At 38.6% G+C, this 12265-nt stretch overlaps 1 long non-coding RNA gene across 1 annotated transcript; it reads left to right on the top strand.

The window, feature by feature from the left end:
* The first annotated feature begins 3410 nt into the window (after window positions 1–3410).
* On the top strand, window positions 3411–3959 carry LOC137501497 (uncharacterized). The gene is made up of 2 exons (XR_011018576.1): window positions 3411–3680; window positions 3756–3959. It is a non-coding gene; the product is annotated as an uncharacterized lncRNA (long non-coding RNA).
* The last annotated feature ends 8306 nt before the right edge of the window (window positions 3960–12265 follow it).

Genomic DNA, 12265 nt, shown 5'->3' with positions numbered 1-12265 from the left:
TATGCTGACCCATAGCTGAAAAATGTCTGTGTTTGACGGCGTTTACATGTTCATTATATCGTATTATAAAACTTCTACCGGTAAGTCCTATATAGCTGGCTCGGCAGTCGTTGCATTTTAGGCGATAGACTCCTGAGTGATTGTATTTATTTATGTTATTAACTGATTTGGAATTGTATAGTATGTTGGTGTTATTGCGTGCCGTTTTATATGCTATTTTTAGGCCTTGTTTTTTGAAGATATTTGTTATGGGATGTATATGGTTATTGTTGTAAGTAAACAGTGCATATTCTTTTTTATTTTTAGTGATTCTGGTTAGCTTGGTTTTAGGTTGGTTTTTGACTTTATTGATGATCCGGTTTATCATTTCTCTTTTATATCCGTTTTGTTTTGCTATTTCATGGATTGTGTTTAGTTCTTTATTTAGATTTTCCTTTGAAAGTGGAATGTTGTATGCTCTATGAATCATACTATAGTATGCAGCTCTTTTATGGGCATGTGGGTGGGTGGAGTCTATCTTTATTGTATTTGATGTGTGGGTAGGTTTTCTATATATATTGTATGTTAGGTGTTGCATTGATACCTCAATCAGAAATGTTCAAGCCAGTGTTCTGTACTTTCATGTGACTAATCAATAGCCAATTGTGTACATAGTTGAACTTGCCACTGTTGAGTTACACAAACATATGTGTGTTCCATATTATATAACCTAAAATTGGATGGTAATAGCAGTAAGGTGATATGTGTCTTCATGAACGATGCACACTAGTCATGCATTAGACATACCAACATTAATGATCAGTCTAAATTAGTCCAAACTTTTACCACTATATGTGATGTTTTTATGAACAATACAATTTTTATTGCATGTCAACTGAGGATGACCCCCTAGGGGTCGAAACTAGTCTTGACTATTTGACTATATTTACTTGCTTAATGTAAAATAAATTTGTATTGATAAGGTGGAGATTTGTATATATATTGTTTTTCTGTAAAGTAATATCCATCAATACGGAAATGAAACTTATAAATAACAGTAGAAAAGCCAACCAGGCAAGAAAAATGGCACACAGATACCAAAATCTGAAGATTAAGATCACAAATATTGTCAAAAACATCACTTTCTTAAAACAATGCCTACTTAATAATCTAACTCCTAAATTTCTTAGGAAATATAATAATAAACATAGAAGCACATATCAAACCCAAAATACCCAAAACAAAACCAATCGAATATGGCTTAAAGAAGAAATTAAATTCATGTATAGGAAAAAACAACACCTCAACATACAAATGTATGAAGCACACCTTAAAGCCTCACATGAGCTACCACACACATACTGGAGCAACTTCCAACAAATAACTAACGAAAAGATAGAAAACATAGCCATACAGAAGCAGAATACCTTAAACAAGAAACTTAACGCACTCAAGGCATCACTAAACCAAACCAACCATACACAGTATAGACAACATATTACTGTTTCTACAGATAACAACCAACATATTTTCCATCCCCCACTCCAAAACCTAACTAACACAACATTCAATGAAAAAGAAACAACTATACTGAGCAAAGGACCAAAACATAACTGGAAAAACAATTCAGTATTTGAAAACATAGCCACTATTATTACTGAAACAGAAGATGCTCTAAACAAAATACCCCAAGAAAAACAAAATGAAATTAGATATGAAATTAAAAAAACACTACCACAATATGTTGATAAGATCACTCAAAAACCTCAGAATCAAGATATCACAAACCAAACACAAATTAAGGTACTCAAAAATAAAATCCAGCAAAATAACCTAATAGTAACAAAGGCAGATAAAGGAAACACTACAGTTATTATGGATAAAGAGGAATATATAACAAAAACAAAAACCTGCTTTCAAGATGAAACTTTTCAAATCAAGACTAAAGATCCTACTAACAGTATCCAGAAAAACTTAAAAATTCTCCTAAAAAACACCAATTTTCTTTTGAACGAACAGGAAACTGCAAAATTAACCACCATGAATCCAGGGATACCTACAGCTAAAGCTTATCCTAAGATCCATAAAAACAATATTCCTATGAGACCCATAATAAATTATAGACCAAGCCCTATTTATAAATTATCCAAATACATACAAAAATTCCTTAAAAAACATTACGTTTTTCAAGCAAACAAAACCATAAAAAACTCAATAGATTTCTGCAACATTACTAAGAATATAAGAATAGAACACTTCTACAAGCTAGCAACATATGATATAACAAACATGTATCCCAATATACCCACACAAAAAACTATCACTATCATAGAATCCAACCTTTATAACCACAGTAAACTAAGCAAATTGGAAATAGATGAATTTATTAAACTTTTACAATTCGCTATCAATAACAATTATTTCAAGTTCCATGACACTATTTATCAACAAAAAGGATTACCCATGGGATCACCAATATCAGGCATAATAGCTGATATATATATGGATTACTTAGAACACCAAGAAATTAAAAAAATAGAAAATATCATCTATTGGTGCAGGTTTGTCGATGATGCATTTATAATCATGGACAATAGACATACTAATGAAAACATAATCCTAGAACAACTAAATAGAATAGATCCCCACATTAAATTTACCATGGACACTGAACACAACAATACCATAAACTACTTAGACATATCCATAACCAGACATAACAACCACCTAACATACAATATATATAGAAAACCTACCCACACATCAAATACAATAAAGATAGACTCCACCCACCCACATGCCCATAAAAGAGCTGCATACTATAGTATGATTCATAGAGCATACAACATTCCACTTTCAAAGGAAAATCTAAATAAAGAACTAAACACAATCCATGAAATAGCAAAACAAAACGGATATAAAAGAGAAATGATAAACCGGATCATCAATAAAGTCAAAAACCAACCTAAAACCAAGCTAACCAGAATCACTAAAAATAAAAAAGAATATGCACTGTTTACTTACAACAATAACCATATACATCCCATAACAAATATCTTCAAAAAACAAGGCCTAAAAATAGCATATAAAACGGCACGCAATAACACCAACATACTATACAATTCCAAATCAGTTAATAACATAAATAAATACAATCACTCAGGAGTCTATCGCCTAAAATGCAACGACTGCCGAGCCAGCTATATAGGACTTACCGGTAGAAGTTTTATAATACGATATAATGAACATGTAAACGCCGTCAAACACAGACATTTTTCAGCTATGGGTCAGCATATTGACGATCAAAAACATAATTTCACGGACATTAAGAACGACATGCAAATCCTTAATATGAATCCAAAAAGTCCCTTGCTCAGTATAATAGAAGAATTTTACATAAACTTAGACAAATACGTGAATCCAAACTCCAACCTAAATGAAAGTATAGACAAAAACAATATTCTTTTTCATGCAGTAATTCCCTTATTAAAAGATTTCTATATCAAAAGAATAAGCAAACAAAAATCGATATGTTCAAATCAACCGCCCCAAAACCCTCTCCCCTCCAACCCCACTCCCATCACTAACACTCCACCCATCCCCCCAAACCTCCCCTCTACCGCCGCTAACTACAATCTCAGAGCTACACGTATCAGATCCCAACAGGCAGCTACAAAGAACGCACGGTTCCAACATTTTACGTAAGTAAAACGACATACGATTCATTATTACACTTTCTATCCACAACATTATCACACTATTATTTCTATTTCCAGACACTCCACCTTGTTTTTTACAACATATAAGCTTCCAGGACAAATCAACGTGCACCAAGACGCATAACTTTCAACATATTTGACTAATGCCACCAACTATAAACATCGCGACTACGGAAGAAAACATGCTCCATTAATATTCTAATAACTCCAATATCTGTAGCTGCCAATAATATCTCCAGATAAATAAACAGCATTACCTGATCTGTAGCGGATCATTATAATACCAATTGTCTTTACATATAATATTTTTATGGATCCATTTTGTTGGAACACTATATATACAAACCTCATTTATTCCAAATCAGTGTACATGTTGTACCGCACATAAACAACATCAATGTAATGTATTTTTAACTAGACATGTGTGGCATACATACCACTGTTTTTGACTATATGCCCATTTTAACAACATTTTAATGTCTACATTAGCAAATATTTTTATTCAAATTTTAACTTCATACTAAGTTTCAATCAGAAGTAATGGGCCTTACAAACTGAATTTAGCTTCTAGGATGTATGCAAGCAAGGTGTTGCATTGATACCTCAATCAGAAATGTTCAAGCCAGTGTTCTGTACTTTCATGTGACTAATCAATAGCCAATTGTGTACATAGTTGAACTTGCCACTGTTGAGTTACACAAACATATGTGTGTTCCATATTATATAACCTAAAATTGGATGGTAATAGCAGTAAGGTGATATGTGTCTTCATGAACGATGCACACTAGTCATGCATTAGACATACCAACATTAATGATCAGTCTAAATTAGTCCAAACTTTTACCACTATATGTGATGTTTTTATGAACAATACAATTTTTATTGCATGTCAACTGAGGATGACCCCCTAGGGGTCGAAACTAGTCTTGACTATTTGACTATATTTACTTGCTTAATGTAAAATAAATTTGTATTGATAAGGTGGAGATTTGTATATATATTGTTTTTCTGTAAAGTAATATCCATCAATACGGAAATGAAACTTATAAATAACAGTATGATAAGTTCTATGCAATGAAGATTTTGCATTTAGTGAAACTTTCCATTATTTTAGAATTTTCACACTAATTTTTTTTTTTTTTTTTTACATTTTTACATCAAATGCGCCTTGATATTCTGTACATAACACGATATATTCACCCATTTTAACCGATAACATTCTGATTCACGGATATTTGGCAAACCCGCTGCATTAGAGTAGGACAGCGCTACCCGCAAAACATGGGAGAAAGAAAGAGACGGAATTATCCCATTAGTGCTGTACTGCAATTTAAGGTTGGAACGCTCTATTCATTATGATTATATAATTCAGAACTCGCCTCACTATATTTTGTAAAGTTTTAACCGTTCGATGTGAGGTACCCTAGCGAGGCAGTTTTCCAAGAACATAAGTGATAATGAACTTTTCCCTGTTCCTTTCGGTGGCTTAATTTATTTATTTCCCAATTTAATGTTCAATTTCTTGGTTTCTTTCTCCTGTGTTTTCCTTTGTCTTTACATTATTTGCATTGCCGTGGTAGTCTCTTGTGATTGGGTTAACCGAATAGTTATGGCGTTGGTCTGTAGCCTTGGTGATGATTACTGTTTTTGCGTTGTGATTAGTTTTGTTTGGACGGGATTGCCTGGTATTATTTCTTTAATTGTTTTTTTCTGTTCAGAACCTCGGCGCAGTCATCACCTACTTAAGACTTTTCACTACTTCTGTAGTGTCACTCATTTAATTAAAACTACCATTCCCGTTATGTGCGTTCTAAGACATCAGCTCACGTCAAATACGCATTTATTCACATTGTTGAACAATCAAAACGATGCCCAAGGCTTCTTCAAACCGATCAATATAAGGAAGAGTTTTATCCTTACCTCAAGCTACTTAGCATTCCTTACTACGTACAGAAATCTCAAGGCAAATGCTGTAGAACGCTTTAATAGTACGCTCAAAATAATGATGTGACAGGAAACTGCAGCTCTAGGTTCTTATCGTTGGATTGAACTGCTACCTAGACTCGTGCCTACCTACAACGATAAACCTCATCGCACCCACGGCACAAATCCACGTCTTGTTACTACATATACACCACGCTTAGATGCTATTCATCATGTAATCAAAACAGCTGACCATTACTGCCATCGCTTTAAAAATGTCATTTTATTCGCATCAGCAAACACAACTCTATCTTTGCAAAAGGATACACCACTAACTGAAACACATATTTTTTTCAAATCAGGAGTATTAAGCTTACTAATCCAGTTACATATTTACTTCACGATTCCACCGGACAGCCTATTGAAGGAGGATTCTACATCGAAGAACTGCAGAAAACAAAATATCCTGATCACCATTCAATCGAACGTGTTATTCGTCGTTGTGGAAATACGACGACTGGGGCAAAAGTCATGGCAACTATTTTTTTCTTGTAGATATGTGAACGGATCACAAACGTATGTGTCGTATGGAAGATCTGCAGACATAGTGTGTATGCAGAACAACAGATGGCTGGCTCTGTGATAGCTGGTAGTAGCGCAGCGAGGGTTGTGAAATCGGTCAGTTGGTGGATGTCGTGCGAGATGAAAGTAACACGTGTTGAGCAGCGCGCTTACTTCAGAATAGCCGTTCTCCTAGGGAGAAAAGCGATGTAATGTCACAGTGAATTAGTGGAAGCCCTTGGAAATAATGCCCTACAATACCGTACAGTAGCACGGTGGGTACGAAAGTTTCGGCAAGGACGTGTGTCAACCAGTGATGAGCAACGTTCGGGACGACCTGTCAGTGTGCGGACGGACGTGGCACGTGCCATCATCCAGCAGCTCCTAGATGAAGACAGACGATGGACGCTACTGGAGTTTGAGAGGGCAAGTGGCATCGAGAAACGCACCGTCCACAGGATATTGCGTAATGAGCTGCAACTGCGCACAATCGCATCGCGGTGGGTACCGCAAGCACTGACGGATGTTCAAAAGTGGGTGCGCTATGCAATATGTTCCGACCACCTTGCACGCTGGCAACAGGACGGCGATCAATTCTTGTCACGTATAATCGCCATCGATGAATTTTGGGCAAGGGCAGACGAACCAGAACTGAAACGTCAGTCCAGGGAGTGGCGACATGCTGGATCACCAAGAAGGCAGAAGGTCCGTCAGAATCCTTCCCCAGTCAAATTGATGGTGATCGTCGCGCATGACGTCAGGGGTGTGATTGTTTGCCATTATGTTCCACATGGCAGAACAGTGACCGCACAGTACTACAGGGACTTCCTGGTGCGACACGTACGACGTGACGTTCCGGAGAAACGTTCGGATCTTGTGGACAATGCAATAATCCTGCATGAAATACAAAACCATATAAAGCAGAGTGTCTATAGCAGCTATTGCGACGTTGGGTATGGGAAAAATTGGAGCACCCACCGTACTCTCACGACATTTCTCCCTGTACTTTGATCTCATTCGAAAGATTAAGGAACCACAAAGCGGTAGGCGGTTTGCAACACGAGCGGACATTGCTAATGCTGTGTGCCAACTCGTGACTCGATTCACACATGGTGCTGCAAATGCTGAGGCAGATGGTATTCAGCGCCTCCCACATACTTTCAGGGTCTTTAGGCCCAGGTTTGTCATGTCAACATTATGTGTGCTGTGTTGTCATTTTTTGCACCAGGAAGGCCATATTGCCCTGTATACTACCGTAATAACTTAGTGTGTTACGATATTTCAGTGCTATTCATTGTCCACACATGTAGTTAGCACCTTGTTCTTTCGTCTGTATACGTCACATTTTCCAACCGAACTGTTAAATTCTAGAAAAAATAGTTGCCATGACTTTTGCCCCAACCCTCGTAAACTGTATGCCAAATAGCTTGGTTTTAATAACTTCAATTCATGGATTAATTAAAAAATGAAATGGCTTATGGCTTTTAGTGCCGGGAGTGTCCGAGGACGGGTTCGGCTCGCCAGAAGCACGTCTCCCATAGGAGACCTGCGCGTCGTGATGAGGACGAAATGGTGAAGAAGACAACACATACACCCAGCCCACGTGCCAGAGAAACCCGGGGCCCCTGTGACCAAAGGCCAGCACGCTAACCATTTAGCCATGGAGCCGGACGTGGATTAATAAAGAGGACGTACTTTAAAACTTGAGTACTTTTATATTCGAACCTATACCTCTCCTTCCTTCTACGACATGAGACAAGTTTAAACTTGCAAATCAACAGTATTACTGCTAGTTTAGGACATGCTATAGGGTGGGGTTAATATTTAAAAATCAAACAACACCTGCAATATATTTCACAAATATTATTTTTAGTATATATACAATTATCATTCGTCAAGTAAATTTGTTCCGTCGTTTCTTATATAGGTTATTTCTACTGTCATCGCTGTATAATACCATCAAACAAAAGCCGTTTTCCTTTAATTGCAACGGCAGCGACAAGTGCTGCTATCTCCTCAATAATTGTAGCATTATGTGACGACACACGCTGCATAGCTTTACGATACAGATATTCATCAGCTACTCGTTTTAGTTCAGGACTGTTTTGATGATAAGAAATGTCATGATCTTTGCACGCATCATCTAACATATTAATACCGGGATCCCCACGTGCCAAGAGGGCGTCAAATCGAGTTCCAGGGCTAAATTACTGGTATTTAGGAAGAAGGAAGAATATCAAACACTTTATTGATGTGTCCATCGCCAGCATGCTTCCTCATCTTCCTCCCAGCATGTTTATTCACCTTTTTCTGCGACAGCTTGCTTACTCTATTCGCAGCCATGACAAGTGTTTATAAGCGAAGACAACTCGTTAGTTTTAGGTCGTTATACAGTTTAATGAGATGACAGACACTGTACTGTCTTACTGAAGGTCTTGTAGCTAAACTCACTTGTTCATGATCTAAACTACACGTTTGAAGCTCTGACAAAACAGGATCTTGAGTCAACTCACGAGGCCCTTATCCCAGACATTCTTTACCACATTCGCAGCTATATTGACTAAAATGTTTTTGGTATTGCATTGAACTCTACTTGTGTAAATGTGTTTAGTTTCTTTTCTGTAGCATAAAGCTTTACGATTGCCCTTTTAACAGCGTTACACTTAGTATCAGATAGAAGTGACATGATGTCTTTACTCTACAAATGCTTCTTTCGCACGAACGTCACTTCGACAGAGCAATTTGCGTATGTTGTTCACCTCCCGGAATGCACTGCAGCACAACCAATCACAGAGCATGTATACATGACGAGAAGACTAATTATTATTGTTTCTCCATCATGCTCCTTTGGAAGAGATTGGAATGATGGACATCCTAATTCATGCATGTCGATAATTTCACACGTTGGTGATAGATACTCAAGCAAACATTCCTTCTCTTCACATCCTCTTAAAAGTACAAGATCTGCTCTTCACAAATGTGCGTTCATGGTCATGGATAAAAAGCGATAAGGGATTCCTTTTTCTTCCCACTACAGACATAATTCTTTCTATCAATTGAGTCTGTTTTCTGTCTTCATCTGTTCGCAAACAGTAAGGGAAAGGTGGGCTAAGTACTAAACTGACGAGTTTGGGCGCCAACAACACAGTGCAATCCAACACAGTCACCTCTTTGAAGACAAATGTGTTGCCGTTCACTTTAAAGCCTTGTACAATAACTATTAATGTTCTTGTCATGATGGAAAAAAGCGTTCTACTCTCTATCACAGTATCTCAGAGACTAAAGAAAATATTCACATTTATACCATCTATAAAGGCTTGAGATCACTAGAGAGTGTCCTTGATAACGAACAAGACTAATCAATGCATAACCATGTCGACATAATCGCTGCATGTTAAAATGGTATTTCAAGTCATCCGCGCTTAAAACGTCACAGCTCGGTCACTAGTCCAAGGTGGGAGACGACAAAGAGCCTGTGAGATGTGCCCCTCCAAAATGGCGTCTGTGAGGGGAAGGGCATCTTGCTGTAAAAGTAGGCCAGATGAGTAGGAGGGAACGGAATCTGACCGTAAAACTGGACTCTGTGAACAAAGTGGGAAAGGCAATTTACCCGTAAAACTACGCAAGATGAGGACGAGAGAAGGGCATCTGAACGTAAAACTGCGCCTTGTGGCTTTAGACCCCTCCAAAACGGTGACCGAAGGGAGTGAAGGGCATCTGACCATAAAACTAGACCCTGTGAGGTTAGGAAGTACATCTGTCTGTAAAATTTAGCTCTGTCAGGTTAGGAAGTGCATCTGGCAGTGACCTGTGAGGTTTGACTCCGCCAAGATTGCGTCGGAAAATGCATCTGGCCCTGAAACGGAGCCCTTTGAAGTTCGGTCCCCATGATGGCGACTGTGAGGTTAGGCTTGCTCTCGAAAATATCCGCGAACCACCTTACACTTACTGCTCAACTAGAGGCCAATGACCTCGGATCAGTACCCCCATCCCTGCTAAAGGGGTCAATGCCTTCGTGGGAATATGCTGACGTTGCAGCCATTGTTTTAGAACATACATTAGCTAGCCATACACGGAAAGAATTTGTGACAGGCGAGGCCTCATGTGACTCGCACCTACAGGCTACGACTTCTCGTTAATAAGCGAGGCTAGTTTGAGACATTATCTGCTATGACCTATTTTCAGCACCTCAACGGAAGCACCTTGCCTCACAGATCAAGCCTCTTGTAAGGAAAGCATCGAGTGATCAAAGGCACTCCTGCAGAAATATATTGAAATGTCTGATCTACAATTGTAGTTGGAAATTTCAAATCTTCGAAAGACCGCCCGGTAGCTAAAATTCTCAGTGTCGCAATCACGCGTTCCTCATGTGGTATGCTTTGTCGCATTACAGTATCCTCTTCCTTCAGATTAGAAACTACAATGCCTACAATAAATACGCTATCAACAAATCATTACATATAAATGTTACAAATCAAACATTTAACGTAATAACGAGAAAAATACATAGATGCTTACCTAACAGCACATCATAATTGCTCTGGTCCATTCGCAAATAACTCTTGCAATCGTCCAGTTCATTTTCTCTCAGGTGTTTTATGAGGTGCACGTGACCAAAGCCGCCTCGGTTTCTGATCCATTATTTCATTCAGTTCGATCGATTTATCTTTATGCATGATTTTATATACAGCGAAATGCACTTTCCAACAAAGACAACAGAAAATATTCCTTTCCTCTGGACACTGTCTGCTTCGACGTCCATCGCACAGTTCTAAGTATGGCAGATCCGATCGGCAAGGAATTAAAAATAGATTAAAAGGCCAGCGGGTGAGGTTTGGTCTGCCGAGACGTCACGGATCATTCAATTAACGCCAGGGTCTGGACAGTTGACAGGTCATGTTGCACAACACGACAGACTTGGCGTCATAGTTCATGGCGAGACGTAGGCCTGGTCTATGAAGGTCACGAATGACAGGCGTCCTGTCGGATCGGCCCCAGAAGTGAGGCCTGCAAAAAATATTTCCGTGTATGGCCAGTTATTGCTCCAATTCTGGCATCCCCTAACTTCCGTGCCGTAGTCCAATTGCACTCATTTTTGCTAGTAGTCTCTCATGATCTACCCTATCAATTGCCTTAGACAGGTCAATCGCGATACAGTCCTTCTTATCGAACCAAATATTAAATGAGCAAGCAGTCTAATATAATCAGAAATAATGATTACCAAAAACTTACATGCAATGCATGTCAAACTGACTGACCTGTAATGTTGAGCCTAATATCTATCACCCTCTCCTTCGTACAATGGGGCTACTATAGCAACTCTCTATGAATTTGGTATAACTCCGTGGCAGTTAGCTCTGAGGAGCACATGAGCACGTGAACTCCCAATGCTAATGCATATTCACGGATTCATGGATGATTCAAAATAATTGTTTCCTTTGTTTTGACCTGATTTATTAAATCGATTACAACAATTCGACTGATATCGAAGCTCCGTTACACTGAAGCCGAGTTTCTTCACGAATGTTAAGTGTTACCGCTGCTGTTAAGATTTAACACATAATTTAACAGAATGGTTAGTAGTATGCGTTATGCCGGTTCTAAAACAATGGGAAGTACGTCAGCATTTTCCCACGAGGTCATTGAGCCAAGGTCATTCACCCCCCGACGTCATGACTTCATGATCGTGACGTCACATTGTTTGTAAACAAAGCCACGTGCTTGGCCACGTGCTTTTTGACAGCTGTCATCTTGACGGAACTTAACCTCACTTTTGGGGGACAAGAGAACATCGCTAACGTAAAGTTAGCGGAGCCGGGTTCGATTGCTAGATGTACAAACTCCTTGCACAGCCGAGATGGCTGCTTTTTTATTTAATTACGTTTTATAGTGTAGTCAACACAGACAATGTCCTACATGTGATTGTGTAAACCCTAGCATTCGCCTGGAGTAAACATGTTATACTACCGAAAGATGTACATCATCCTTGCACAGCCCAGTGTTCGGGCATCGAATATCGGCTACAACAGTTCAACGTAAAATAATTTTAAAAATAATATCTTAACGCTGACCATTTAGCTACG

Source organism: Anabrus simplex, chromosome 7 (genome assembly GCF_040414725.1).
Source record: "Anabrus simplex isolate iqAnaSimp1 chromosome 7, ASM4041472v1, whole genome shotgun sequence".
Classification (NCBI taxonomy): Eukaryota; Metazoa; Arthropoda; class Insecta; order Orthoptera; family Tettigoniidae; genus Anabrus; species Anabrus simplex.
The sequence above is the reverse complement of the archived record's forward strand: the minus strand, read 5'-3'. Positions and strand labels throughout refer to the sequence as shown.